The 16,528-nt window shown below is 31.0% G+C and overlaps 1 protein-coding gene and 1 non-coding gene across 4 annotated transcripts in view; both read right to left on the minus strand.

The window, feature by feature from the left end:
* The window catches only part of fdl (beta acetylhexosaminidase fused lobes), a 259,655-nt gene that overhangs the window by 101,470 nt on the left and 141,657 nt on the right, over positions 1-16,528 (minus strand). For all 3 annotated transcript variants that reach the window (XM_085943750.1, XM_085943751.1, XM_085943752.1), the window contains one exon: positions 11,191-11,268. The gene's annotated coding sequence lies outside the window, so the exon portion shown is untranslated. The remainder of the gene's footprint in view (positions 1-11,190; positions 11,269-16,528) is intronic.
* Positions 312-384, minus strand: TRNAN-GUU (transfer RNA asparagine (anticodon GUU)). The gene has a single exon. It is a non-coding gene; the product is annotated as a tRNA-Asn (tRNA).

A 16,528-nucleotide genomic window follows, 5' to 3' on the forward strand; every position in this document is an offset into this window, starting at 1 on the left:
CAATATTTGTTTTTGAAGTACTTTGCAAACTAAAGTTTCATCAGGTAAAAAACATAAATTAATCAAAGTGAACCGCATACCTAGTAGGAAGTAAATATCTGTTTTTTAAATTAGTTTTTGATTATTTATTCCATTATTTTAATTTGTTTAGACTTGAAAAGTTTAAAAATAACATTAAAATAATAGCACAATTTATTAAAATGTCTACTTTTAACGGTATCGTAAAAACAATTTTATATCGAATGACAAATTAGCATCAAGAAGGCATTGATAATAGTAATTAAAATTCTTTAAAGATGTAAAAAAATATTCGCCCCCGGGTGGGCTCAAACCACCAACCTTTCGGTTAACAGCCGAACGCGCTACCTATTGCGCCACGAAGGCGACGGCGCTTTTCTGCGAATGAACAATACATTTTAAGATAATGCTGGCGACATGTTTAGAATAGACGTCATCAGTCTGAGATTAGAAAATACATACTTCAGTAGTGCTAAAAATACAATTTTACGCTGATAAACTAACTCAGCGGTAACCAAATGAGGGTGCGTGGGCTAATAGTTACCGGTCCACAGCGAGTAGCCGACAAAACAAATAGCAACATGGTCAAAAATTAAAAATTTTCGTATAATCATTATTTGTATCAAGAAATATTTTATGAAATTAAATATTACCGGTAGATATCTAAATAAAGCGCTCGTCGTGGACAAATAAATAATGTCTACTTTTCAACTTGCGACTTCAATTCTTGCGTCTGACATATTTACATGTTATTTCGTCAGTCTCAGTCCGTATTTAGTATTATTAATGACCAGAATGTTTACATTTCTTTAATGTTATTTATAAACAAAATACAAAAGTTACAAAAGAAAGTTTGAGAACAAGTGATCTACATAATATAATGTTTATTACAGTATTTTGCATTTCATTCCTATCGTACATAAAATGCCTTTATTGTAAATTCAATATAAATCGTATTCTACATTAAATTAATAAATTTATTCTTCTCAATGGATTACTAGAGCAACTCAACAAAGGTAGACTGAATATTGTAGGTATATAATAATTCATTTATGACGTTTCAATCAATAAATGCATAAAACACTCTCCGACAAAAGTTATCCCAGTGGCGTCGGTATGACATTAGTTATAAAATTTAAAATGTTTGTGAAAGTTCTTCACAAATTCGTTTGACCTTTTTGTTCCGATCCCAACTTTATTGTGAAGGGTATCAATGGATTAAATGTTGTAGAAAGAAAATGAAACGCACTGTCTCGAGACCGCAAGGGCGAACAGAGCCTTTTAAAGAAAATAAGGGAGGATTCTATTTATACTTTTGGTTTAAAATATATTTTCCGTTGCAACTTGATTATTGCCAAAATAAGTGTAGGTGATGATATAGTAATCTAGGTAAATAATTGGTATGTGGTTTACTTATAGAAATATCCATAAGTATGAAGGTACTACTACACTAAATAGGTTATTACTGGATGAAGGTCCATCCTAAGTACCTACGTCCGATACTCGCAGTACCTACTATCATTTAGTTGGTACGTATTTTCATCGTAATTATTCAATTCATAGATCCGAACGCTTTTCATACGTAGGTAGTGAGAACTAGTGGATACTAAATATGATTTAGTGCGCCTCGTGATACCCCGATTAAGACCGAATGTTGTACGGGGTGTGTTGAATAGTAAGATACAGTATTTTTGTATGATTTAAGACTGTTATATGGTCACGATTAAAAATACATAATTTACTTAATAAAAAAATCGTCAGAAAACAATCCATGTTGTCAGGAAATAAGGCATAGCGAAGCATTGACGGATCAATATCCTAAACTTAAGACGGAACTTCAGTGAAACGGGAAATAATTTTAAACTATAGGTGCGACGAAATTTTGGACTCGCTGGTATTCGGAGAGCGAACGTCGAGCTGTGAACACGTCAATTTGTTTAGTGATGGCGACGGGGGTATTAATTCTTCAATCGTGTAAAGATGACTAAAAAACGTTACCCATTTACTTGAAAAAGAAAACATGTCAATGAATATATTAGTATTGTAACTAATAGAACAATAAACAGAACATTAAATGGACGCATATTGGATTTATATGACAAATTATATTTGTTTCGGCACGCGTCATTTGCACAATCATCGCATCGTCTAGCCACGATTTTTTTAGACCATGCCTCAACTAAGGTATAGCCTTAAGCGAAAAGAGCATTCACATGGATAGTGAATGATATAAGTCCGAATACTAAGTAATGAAATTATTAAAAAAAAAAAAAGTTTTGCAGAGTAGTATATTTTTACTAAAAATATATTCAAATCCTGGGTGTTGCCTTCAGGCATGAAGGAATACAAGCTAAATAATATTATGTGCTATCTACTAGTTATGTTGTAAATTGGAATATCACGAAGTTACAGTTAATGGACAAAGTGCGAGAATATACAGTAAACAGTAAACAATAAACAATACAATACAAACAACAGTAAATAGTAATAATACACAATAACTTCATCGATTAAATACGAGTAAAGTCACCATAATATATTAGTGTATTCAAAGCACGTGTATCCATACATTTGTTTAAATAGCAAATCTAAATTAGAGAAATCAACAAATTATAGAAAACGATTTATTATTAATACTTGTCATAGTGTATCTGTAAAAAAAATAAGCCTAAGTAAATACTACAACATAAATGTTTCGATGTCGATGCTTGGCTTTACGATTTAAAGATAATAATTGAACGCCTCTGAAGAAGGTCATAAATCCGGAATAGCCGCCATTTCAGACGCCATTTTACTGTGAGCCACATAAAATGGCCGGCTATTATTAACAATCATTTTAAAGATCAAGTCGACAACTTCTCATGCATAATATTGACACAGAATGTGGACATAGCTTGCGGAGCAGATTTTCATAAAATTTAAATAGTATTTTAACTAGAAATTTTCTATAGATACATACATGTTACAAAAAAACTTGGAAAACCTCCAAAGCAGAATGCAGAAATTTGCTGAAGCAAAGTGGGCTGACAAGAACGAAGTATGTTTAACTATGTTCATATAAGCAAGAAAAGCTCCTCATCACTAACAGGTGAAGAATTAAACCTGTCTGGTGTAACAAATATCTACAGATAGATGTATATATTATTATGAAATTTCGTAAAAAAAAAGGCTGGGCGTTTAGCTGCCTGAGTAATGTCTGCAAGTCACCTCACAATAAGAAAAAAATGCAGTGTTCCTTAGTTATATAGGTACGTGCGAAACATTGTCACTAGTAAAAGAGAGATCCAGAAACTTAGATTACGTGGTAAGAAGTGCATGCTGGGCATAACAATTATGGACGAAAAAACTGAACGATTGCATTGCGGAACAAACAATTAATGTAGGTATACAATGTAATAGTTTGTTAGAAAAACCTTCAGACGTTAAAAGACTGGATTAATCGCAGATGAGACAATCGTTGTACAAATATAATCATCCAGTTGTACTCGAGATGTATAAAACATCCGAAATGTGAACGGAAAAGGCGCTGGATCGACGAAATAATTATTTTCTACGGAATATATCTGTATTTGGCTACGTACTCTTTCCATCGTATACTTGATGTAAATGCGATCTCTGCCATTTGTTCTCCCAAGGTGTAGAACTAACCTGCCATTGATATGTACCTAATGCCAATTGGGCGGACTTTAATCGTGTTCAACAAAATCGCTTCGAATATTGATATATTCCACCTACGTGAGGATTAGATGGTCGTTATTTTATATGCAAACGTCTTGAATTTGTAATTTGAAAAGTTGTAAATAAATGAATTTGATGTTGAATTTGTAACACATAAGGCCGAGAGTGAAGGAATAAGTTTGGAGATACCTATATCCGGCAGTGAATAGAACCAGGTGATGAATATGATATATACATGATTTGCCACGTCCACGAGGTAACCGAACATAGTGCAAGTACCTACTCATAATATGTACATGGTATTTCCATCCTTCCAAATAATATAGGTCTTAGCATAATTCCTATATATATAAGAGTTCGGATCGAGCCTACTGAAAATCCCTTGAAATATTCAGCCTCTTCAACTTTTCCAAAGACTTGCTCTCTGCCCGACCGCTGCATTTTTGAAAGACCGATTGAATTAGAAAAGCGGTCGCCAACAGGCACAAGTTTACTTGAATTAGACCAAATAAAAAAGTATGCCTTAAATCAACATAATTTATTAGGTTACATGTAAGTTGTACGTAAAACATTTCACCGTCGCATAATTCACCGTGGGCTTTATATCGGAAAGAGATGACCGTATACTTTACGGTCCCCAATTTTTTTAGATTCAATATGAATAATTCAAATTTCATAGCTGATTTTGGCAAAATTCATAAATTCAAGAATGAAAACCTAACCTAACAAATAATCCAGTATATCGGCTATTTTCAATTTGGCTTCCTGTAAAGTGTAAACCGACAAGAACCGTGTTTTATTTAGACATGAATTTCATGTCAGTACTATACGACCCAAAGAGGTTGGACGGTCTTTAATATACGGCCATATATTTCCGATACAACATTTCACGGTGAAGTGTGATACGGCGAACTGCATACGTACAAGTTTCCGGACACTAATTTATTAACATTCTGCAAGTTTCGCCAGTTTATCGCGACATTGTTAACGGATACAACTATAAGCGTGTATAAAATATAAAGATTAAAAGAAAGGTTTCCTGGAAGGTGGATAAAATGGTCTAGGTAGAGAGATCCCCGAGAGCCTTCCCCGACATAAGTGGGCAAGACTTGTGGAATTGGTTCAAATTAACTCTAATATTAGTTAAGAAATGTTCATTGTTCTGAGATCAAACATCTTTTGTTAATCGTGATTTCTTTGATTGAATAATTATTAATAAGTATTAAATTATGCAAAAAACTATAATAATTTATTGATGACTGATACTTTAAACAGTAGAAAATACTTTTTTACTGAAATTTTCTATAACATAGGCCATATAGGCATCCGAGAATTGCCATACGTTTTATAAACAAAATTTTAAAATAACATTATGAAAATAGTTATGTACACCTGAGTTAGGTCTTCTGAACGTAGAGCATGATAGTATTCGAAGAGGGCGAGTGCAACTAACTTCACCATCGAATAAGTGCACTTTTCATGCATGTGCAATATACTTCTCAGTGTATAGTGGCTCATCCATATAGGTTCAGATTTTCAATGGGTGATTAAAGTAGATACGTATATTATATTTAGATGAACATGTATGTAAGTAATTTGAACTCATGTGCACAGTTCCGTTGATGAATAGAATATATTATGGCTGAATGATTATGTCAGGATTTGATCTCAGCGCTAACTATATAATATACTAGTTCAAAGCTCTGCTAACTTATCTTGTTTATTTTTCGATTATAATACTAATATATACGACCTTAGTCAGTAAGCACGGTTGTTTTTTTCACATAATTTTATTCCAGAGATTGAATTGAGCAAATGAGTAAAAAATATTATTAAAAACAAATACTTTAATATATAAGTTATATTTATCGTACATTTTCCATAATTTTTAGTTTAATATACTAACGGATAGTTTCAATTGTTCAACGATTTCTCAAGGTAAATTATAACTGAATATAGATTTCTACTATTCCGTAGGTATAACTATTTTCTTTTAACCAAAGTATATCTACACATATAGATAAAGAGTATGTAAAGTAAATCTCATCTAGTCAACAGGCTTATCGCGTAACATGCTGGAATGGGTGGTAATCTTTGTTTATTATAAATTTAACAGATGCGGTAAACTATAATAACTGTAATAAAGACGCACTATCAAATTTTAAATATAATTATTTGTAATATTAATAGTATTGACCGAAGGTACCTACTTGATGGAATTTGAATTTAAATTCTAAAGGATTTAAGTTTAAGCGACACTATAAATGGTCAATGGTATTGATATGCAACATTTGTGTTTAAGTACCTATATATGTGTGAGAATGTATGGATGTGGATTTAGGTATGTATACGTGTATATAAATATACATTACTGAGTTTATACGTAGGTACCTATATTTAAAAAAAAATATTATTATATATATCTCATTAGTTAACATTAGTTATTAATTTCCAATACGTTACCATCGTTCCTAGAATTGATGATTTACACCTCTTGAGTGTAGTATCTTTATTGTTTATAAGTACTAATGATCTACTATTAGGCTTAGACGATTTATTATAATATGATTATTGAGTGTATTATTATTAATAAGATAGGGGTTTTTACTAATTAGGTTTTTTACTAACACTTCAACTATTCATAATTTGTTTCTTGTATTTTTTATTGTTGACCCTTGACTGATAGGTATGTAATGGAGTTTCCTACATTATTGTATTGATTCATTATATAAGCTAGAATTAAACGTATTCGTTGTCAGTGTATGTTTGCCTTTGGTGAGTATACATAGTGCCTGAAGATGCCGAAAGGCGAAACCCGGGTCGCAAAGAACGACTCAAATGGAATAGTACAAAACTTAAACCCATTAGAATAATTATTTGTTGTCAAATAAATAAATAACTGAACCCTAAATTAAGACACTGTTTTTGTGTCGCACTCACGACCCTTTATCGCTTTGAAAACTGTATCTGTGGGTCTATTCTATACTTATCGACCGCTAAAGTGATAAAGTGATAAATATTATCAAACTTAGGGTAGGTTTGTATCAAAATATTAGCACTTATTGTAACAATTACACGAAGCTGGTTTTTATTGTTGCAATAAGTGCTATATTTTAACAGCACCTATCTTGCTGCTGTTAAAATATGGCACTTATTGCAACAATAAAAACCAGCTTCGTGTAATTGTTACAATAAGTGCTAATATTTTGATACAAACCTACCCTAAGTTTGATACTATTTATCACTTTAGTGTTCGATAAGTATAGAATAGACCCAATGCCCTGCTTACAATGCACTGAGAAAGTGTGGAAACTTTTTTTATTTTACCACTGTACTGCGTCATCGTTTTTCATACATTGCAAACGCGAGAACCACAATCGAACAATCTCATATAATTAATGACCTGGCACAATTTACATCGTATAGGCAGACGTATCTAGTTTTACCTGTAAGAAATTGAAATATAATTGAACTAATCAGTTATATTATATTTGTCTCTAATTGCTATAAATAAATGGTCGTAATACAAGTATTTATTCGCCACTATCACTACATACATCTATGGTGGGTTATGTTATATAAAATATGTATTAGATGTGTATAGACGAGTAAATCTTGCGAGATAAATCCGGCCAATAGGAAACGTCGGAAGTATTAGCAAGCGTCTAGCCGTGGACGGCCAATGTCCCATAGGAATATTACCTAAGGTTGGCTCTTAACCTAACCTAACTTAGTATGAGTGCTATTTCACTGCTGACTCGGATGAGTAAATAGGTAACCACAATATAATATATAAATATTATACAAAAATTCTCTGCCTTAGATCCTGTAATAGTTTTGAAATGATTGATGAAAATGCAGTGAATGTTCTAAAAAATGTGATATTAAAAGTTTGAATATGTTTAACGTAACGTAATTTTAAATTATCCTATGAAGTCACTTCTTTACTTTAACTTGTAAAGATCACAAGGATCAGTGAAAGATCGATACCTCTTACCTTTACACGTATGAATCCAGAAATAATTTATGTAGGGTCAAATAACAATGTCTTTTTTTAGAGATAAGACAAGTATGTCAAATTCTAATGGATTCAAGCTCTGTACATTTAAGTCGTTTTTTGCGATCCGGGTTTCGCCTTTCGGCATCTTCAGGCGCCGTGTACACTCTAGCTTATATAATAAATCAATACAATAAAGTAGGTAAAAACTCCATTACCTACCTATCAAGTTAAAAGTTACAAAAAATACAATAAACAAATTATGAATAGTTGAAGTGTCAGTAAAAAACCTAATTAGTAAAAACCCTATCTCATTAAGTCATTAATAACAATACACTCGATAGCATATTATAATAAATCGTCAAAACATAATAATAGATCATTATTCTTTATGAACAATAAAAATACTACATTCAAGAGGTGTAAATCGTCAATTCTAAGAAAAATAAGTTTCTTTAATTTATAAGCTTGTTTCTCCTATTTGGCTTGGATTATTACTGAAACAGTATATCTCAACTCCCTATCTCAGCTATCAAATTCAATGGGATGAAGTTTACGAGCAAGTAAACAGTGAATTAATTTAAGATATTGACTTACATTATCCCGTACTGCATACCAGTGATTTGTTTCCTCCTTCAGCCATGCTGATTTTGCTTTTCTCAAAACTTTAACAGCCGGGCTAAACACTCCACCTGATACACCTATTTTAATATTTCGAGATATGAATTTTGGAATCACATTATTTTTAATACGACTTTTATTAAACCACAGCACAGAGCTTGAATCCATTAGAATTTAAATTCAAATTCCATCAAGTACCTTCAGTCGATAAAATTAATATTATAAATATTGCTAGTACGGCAAGATTGACTGAATTATATAGTACCTAAGTTACTTTTAAAATTTCGCGTTGCGTGTCAAAATTTGTGGTTTAATAAAAGTTGTATTAAAAATAATGTGATTACAGATTTTACCAAGAGAGACAGCTGTTAACCATTCACTCGACCGATGAGAAAATAGCTCTCGATTCAAGCAAATAGTTACTGAAAAAAATATTTGTAAATAATATGTCATGGTACACTGAATTTCAAATACGTGACATACAACTTTCTATTATATTCAAAATTCATTAGAAATTAACAACCAAGTAACTGTACAATGTAAAAGCTTTAAATGAACTACATATATCCAGGAGATTAGTATTTTTTTTAATATTCCGTCTACCTTATAAAAGAGCGCTACGCTTCTACGCCGCGTAGCTCGTAGACTACTCAGAGCTCGCGTACTCATGAAACGTAGACTTGTAGAGGGTAGACGAACATATTATTATTACGGAAGTAGGCATATCGCTACCGGTAAATGTCTGGCTCATTTACGTAAGAGGGGAACTATTTGAAATGATGATATATTATAATTTGATATGAACGAATTGCAAATAGAAAAACTCCACTAATTTATGAATCAAAAGTAAGTAGATGTTTAATTAAAAAAATACTTTAGAATTTCAATTGAAAAAATAATAATAAAAATTATATTAAATTCTATACAATGGTTTATTAATCGATACCTATTTCGTATATCATATCAACATCAAGACACATTTATAAGAACAACGATTTAATAAAAAAAATAATATTAACATGAATTTATTTTGCTGTATTAACTGTCAATGTTTGGTAGAAATATATTGTATTAATTAAAATCAAACACGAAATGCAGTACTAATTCCACTTAGTTTAATAACAAAAAGGACCAGTTTTGGCCATTGAAGCGTTTCATTGAAGTAGTATAGTAATATATATCAACATAAATTATAACTAGTACAATTAGCTAGGAAGATAATTAGGAACTCGTCATTCGAACATCATATTAATCAGTCGATATCCCTGCTGTCTTTTAAATTAAGCAGTTCAACTCAATAAACTATTTCTTTTTATTCAACAAATGATTCACAAGTTTTAAGAATTTAACATTCTATATGTTGAACATACATAATTTAAAAACATCTCATGCATATCCCCACTTGAAAAATAATACAAGTTTTTAATAAAAGTTATATGTATAAGTACATGATTATTGAGTACCTAAAGAATTTTGAAAGGAGTTAAGCATAACCTTTTTTTCGCTACAAACAAAACAAAAATATTCATGTCCCTGGCACAGATTTAAAAAAAAAATGCCATGCCTAATGACTGCACAGATGAGTAGCTTGTAATGGAACTACACAACGCATTGTTCTATGGAGTGTTTTTTTTCTATTCATGGAGTGGCATTTTGATTTAACAATGACAATTTTCCCTCTCAAACAATATACCTGCGTCATTTTCATAAAATTTTCAATAGAATCGTCAATAAAGTGACGCACGTATAATGCGTTTAATCACATGACATAACGCGTAGCGTCTATTTCGGCTTAATTTTATTATTTACAACATCAATCATATACCAATCATAAAACAATATTAAATTGTATATACAAATGAAATTAAATATTGTTTCCATACAGCTAAAAAGCTTATAAAATGCAATTATAGTTAATGCCTACACTATCGATCGATCGAAAATGAAATTATTTTTTAATTGTTTTACGATAAGTAATACCTACTACCTATTATGTACTATTGTGTGGATAGAACTTTAGATTTATGGAGCTTTTTCGTTTTTCGAATTAGATTATTCTCGAATTCAACAATACTCTTTTTCGAGAATTATAGATTGGTTTACTTATGTTTTAACTTAATTAATTTTTGCCGCCGAATGTAATAGATTCCGTTTGAAAATAGTTTTCAGATCAAAGTCGAGAGCTTGGCTTTTCTTACATAACATTTTTTAGCAGCGAATTTAAGAAATTTCATTTATAGCCGATTTCACGAGATTCGAGAATCGTCTTTCCTATCATTTATTTCTCGAGAAACCTCAAACACCGTCTCGACATGCGGCTAAGAATTGTAAAATAAAAATGGAAGAGATTTAAGTTCAATAAGTCATTTATATATTATAAAATATACCATTTTACACCCTCATGTTTCATATGAAAACCGTTCATGTGATTACTTGGAAAACAAAAAAAAACGATGAAATGAATTTGAAACATTTAATTATTATCTTAATTTCCAAATAATTTTAAATGTTTATTCATTATTTAAGCCATTCATTTACCTTTAGGACAGGATTATATTTTTTTCAATTTTTTGGCAGTTTATTATCTGTCTTATAAATGACCCGTTATCAATATTGATGATAACTCCAATTATTTTCTGAAATGAAATGGTATGTTCATTACATGCATTTTCTGGTTTTAATTAATATTGTATTATCATTAATGGTACTTAATTCTCGGTGAAAAGACATTGTATTAATTAAAACAAAATACAGAGCATATATAACACGTCATATTCACATAATTTAATCAGCGAAGGATTCAAAGTAATTATAGGCAATTAGCTTCACTGCATTAATTGAAACCAATCATATTTTGACTTCAGTATTATACTCACAATGTTCAAAGTGAAATCTCGCATTCGTGTCGACGGGATGATTCCGATTTACATCAGTCGAAAGAGTTATTTCCTATTCTGAAACAAAAAAAAAACATGATTATTTTATCTATCATATTATATCGTAGATAGGTGCTTAACGGCCTACATGCCCAACGTAGGTCAAAATGGAGATGTTATGGTATTTTCAAAGCATTAGCCTGAACATTCCTTAAACGTTGTAAATAATCTATTTATATAATTTTGAAGCCTTATTTTATAACATTTGAAAATTGAAAAAATCGTCTTTTCGGTTAGGTACATGTTCAAACACGCGCGTCAACATGATCTTACTCCCAACTTCTATCGTTTGTCATATTATGGCTACGGCCGTATGTTGTAGCTTAAGGGGGGACATGCTCGTCGAAGGTCAAAATTGAGTTTTTATTGTATTTTCAAACCATGATCCTGGACACTCCTTAAACGTTGTAGATAATCTATTTATATAATTTTGAAGCCTTATTATCCTTTATAGTTATTTTAAACATTTGATGACTGCATATGGAATTTTTGTTACATAAAATAGTATTCTTTTAAACCTCTCGCTCTAATGTTTTAGAATATAGTCATATTTCAGTACATAACTGTGCAGTGGTGTTAAGATTTTTTACATTTATTAATTTTTAAACGCATTTATAAAACCATTAGTATAATTTATTACGAGATAATTTTTGTAAAATATTCACGATAAAAAATATTTTGATAATCTCTGTGATCCCAAATTTGACAAGAATTAGGCATTTTATTATTCAAAAAATCGGCAAGATTAACACATTTGAAGATAATTCTAAAGATACTTATTATAAGCTATGTTTTTGACCATTAAGTGTGATAAACATATTATGAATAATGATTGCTTTATAATAATTATTGACCTAATAATAAGGTAGTGTTTTTTTGAAATACGCCATTTCTTTTGACATTCCCCAGTGGTTAAGCTACAACATACGGCCGTAGCCATAAATTGACAAACTATAATTGAAGTAGGGAGTAAAATGATATTGACGCGCGTGTTTGAACATGTACCGTTTAAAAAAAAATTAAAAAAAATTCGGTTAGGTACATGTTCAAACACGCGCGTTAACATAATTTTACTTCCTCCTTTAATTATAGTTTGTCATTTTATGGCTACGGCCGTATGTTGTAGCTTAACCACTGGGGAATGACAAAAGAAATGGCGTATTTCAAAAAAACACTACCTTATTCTTAGGTCAATAATTATTATAAAGCAATCATTATTCATAAGATGTTTATCACACTTGAATGGTCAAAGACATAGCTTATAATAAATATCTTTAGAATCATCTTCAAATGTGTTAATCTTGCCGATTTTTTGAATAATAAAATGCCTAATTCTTGTCAAATTTGGGATCACAGAGATTAGCAATATAATTTTTTATCGTGAATATTTTACAAAAATTATCTCGTAATAAATTATGCTAATGGTTTATTAAATGCGTTTAAAAATTAATAAATGTAAAAAATCTTAACACCACTGCACAGTTATGTACCGAAATATGACTATATTCTAAAATATTAGAGCGAGAGGTTTAAAAGAATACTATTTTGTGTAACAAAAATACTTCATGCAGTCATCAAATGTTTAAAATAACTATAAAGGATAATAAGGCTTCAAAATTCTATAAATAGATCATCTACAACGTTTAAGGAGTGTCCAGGATCATGGTTTGAAAATACAATAAAAACTCAATTTTGACCTTCGACGAGCATGTTCCCCCTTAACCACTGGGAAATGCCAATAGAAATGGCGTATTTCAAAAAAATACTACCTTATTATTAGGTCAATAATTATTATAAAACAGTCATTATTCGTAGGATGTTTTATCATATTTGAATGGTCAAAAAATAATCAGTATCTTTAGAATTATCTTGAAATGTGGTAATCTTGTCCATTTTTTGAACAATAAAATGCCTAATTCTTGTCAAATTTGGGATCACAGAGATTATAAATATAATTTTTTATCGTAAATATTTCACTATTATAATGTCGACTTAAATTTTACTAATGGTTTTATAAATGCACATGAATGTGCTGAAATATCACTATATTCTAAAACATTCGATCGAGAGGTTTAAAAGAATAGGTAGTATTTTATGTAATAAAAATACTTGATCCAGTCAACAAATGTTTAAAAAAAATATAAAGGATAATAAGGCTTCAAAATTATATAAATTCATTACCTACAACGTTTAAGGAATGCTCAGGCTAATACTTTGAAAATACAATAAAATCTCCATTTTGACCTTCGTTGGGCATGCGGGCCCTTAATAAAATTGTGGCTGTTTGCCGTCAAACATTACTAATGAAGAGATGCATTGAATGTCGACTAAATCGAAGTAACCTCAAAGTTCCATACAAATATCAAAATAGGATGACAGTTGCGACAAACTTAATTGGTGACAACGTCGTGTTTTATAGCCAAAATCATTGCAATTTTTCTTCGTTTGCCCGATGTGACTATTCAAATATTTTTCAATTGAAATACACTATTAAAATAATGAAAACTGCACAAATTAAATTGAATAATCATAGATAAATATCAGAGGATTTTTTAAAATTATGTAAGTATTTTCAATAAAGAATGTTACATGCTCTTCAATTCAAATATTGTGAATTATTCGTTGAATAAAAAAAATGGTTTATAAATTGTCATGTCAGCTCAAACGTCCCCCCACCCTATGTGCCTCATGATTGTAGACAAATATATTTTACATTTAAATAAATAGTAAATGTGGCACACATTATTTTTACACAGCTAAGAAATATATCGAAATCCTTCTGAACTGTTGCTTAATAAAAATATCGTACTATCTTGGTAGCAAAATATATATAACATGTAATTACCGAAATAAAAAACGACCGTTAAAAATTCTAGCCCAAATTTTCGGGTCAATTTCATTTTGAATAGAGATCTTCATTAGGAGATTTCGATTTTCGACCAGTCGTCCTAACCCAAAGTTGGTATTAATTTCACATTAATTAATCATTCGCTGGACGGCCCCGAATGAAACCGAATATACCCGAGCGCAAGGCAAGCTTTTGCTGTCAATCCCTGACATCTGATGAACGAATTATTACAGAGGTCGCTAAGTTTTCGAGTAAGTATTAGCATCATCCACGGATAATTTTATTTGTTCAACTCATTGTATATTTGAAAGAAAATAATTAAGGAATTTTGACGATTTGGTGACGCCATCTGAATGCCAGGACAACTGGCGTTGATCTCGAGGCCGGTTAAGATCAAGTAGGTACCTCATAAAATCCGTGAAGACATATTATATTATGTACATTAATAATGTAATACCTACTTACAATATGTACATAAGATTTAAGAGTGTTAAATTCTTTATTATTGAAAATACATTATTTTGAAAAACCTGAGAATTATAACCCTTCGAAAAAGTTGGACTGAGTGGGTGAACTCTTATCTTTCATTGATCTAGTGAGTGCGCTTATCCTTTGAGCTACCTTTAAAGTAGTATAGAGAGCGTCGATATTAGTATAAAGTTGCGTGCATCACAGACGCGTCGGTAGCTTAAATAATAATAGTATTCGCCTTGACAGTGAAAAAAGTAAGTCCCATTCGGTCAAAATTCAGCTACGTTACGACTTAAAACAGAAAGTAGTCAACATTGTGTCAATCGAAAGTCCATTTAAAATTATCCCAATGACAGTCAATAGAACATTCATAAAAGCAAGCAATTGGATTGAATTAATGTGCAACTCATGTCTTTTAAATTAACTATAGGGAAAAATTGAATTATCGACAAAATATCATTGCTTCAGATAATGAATTGAAAAATATAATATATGGCCACAATAAATAAATACATAGTATCCGAATTCAGAATGTAAATAATCTGTGGAAGAATAATTAAAATATTAGCGCAAAATGACTCGATATCCCTGGAATGAAATTAACCCTTTCGCCGCATTTTTAAAAAGTGGGTCGAGACCGAATTCGTCCGCTGTTAATTGCCGACATCTCAAATATCCTTTTGATTTGGAAACAATATAACCGAGAGACAATGAATATCCAAAATCCCTTCGGTCATTAGCATAGCAAAAAATTTATCTATGACCATCAAATTTTACTTTATTTCTCATCAATTATTTATCGGCGAGTATCTAAATTATTTTACACAGGTTCATATATTTCAACCACTGTCGAGTGCAGACAAACAATTGACTGACTGTGTCAAGTTACAACACACAAGAAAAATGATGGATCACAAATTCGTCCGCATTGATTAGTAATTAAATACAGTACCATTTTCTTTTTTATAGGTTGTTTCAATAAATTGATATATTTTTTTTATTATTTGTTTAAAAAAGACACATTGAGTACCTACATAACAAATTATTATATTGCGGACGTTCATAACATGACATTTAGAATAAAAAGTACAAGTAATCAGTTAGAGAAAAAACAAGGTAGAGAAAAAAAACATAGCAAAAAATAGTTTTATACAAAAGAAATAAAATAAAAAACAACAATAATTCAAAAAAACATATAAATAAAATAGAATTAAAAAAACCCGAATACATAATTAATGCATCGCTAAAAATATCTACACCTCTAGGGAGAGCATTCACCAGCCGCACAGCACTCGCTACTGGTGCCTGGTGAACCTGACATGAGGAAACAGCTTTCACCCAAAACAGGTCATGGCTGCGCTGCGACCACGCATGTAATTGACGGGTTGCATAAAAATTCAAATTTTCTAGAATATCGGGATTGGAAACTATACCACATGAGAGCAAGGAAAAATGCTTTAAGAGCAGAAGTGACCTACGAGCTTCAAGAGAATGAAAGGCGAGCATGCCTTAAAGAAAGTTAGTTGGAGAATACTCGTTTGAGAAGCTGTCAAAAGGAAAATAACTCTAGATATAATAAAGATGTCGAAGAATTTTTTTCTGAACACGCTTTAAAACAAGCTTATATGAAATTTCATAAGGACTCCAGATAATGGACCCATACTCAAGAATACTCCGTACTAACGACACATAGAGTGTACGTAAAACAGTTGGATTCTTGAATGGCTTGGCTTGTCTCATGGCGAATCCTAGAAGCTTGCTCGCACGCAATGCCGTAGAAGTAATGTGTGAGCGAAATGATAAACATGAATCAAACAATATGCCAAGATCTTTAATTTCTGATTGACGCTTCAGTAATCTATTTGAAATTTCATACTTGAATATAATTGGAGATCTTGATTTCGAAAAGCTAATACACACACTTGTCAGTATTAAATTTGAGTTTATTAGTTTAGTTGG

This window comes from Rhyacophila brunnea, unplaced genomic scaffold (assembly GCF_057557595.1).
Source record: "Rhyacophila brunnea isolate RB1 unplaced genomic scaffold, BYU_Rbru_1.0 scaffold_16, whole genome shotgun sequence".
NCBI classification, from domain to species: Eukaryota; Metazoa; Arthropoda; class Insecta; order Trichoptera; family Rhyacophilidae; genus Rhyacophila; species Rhyacophila brunnea.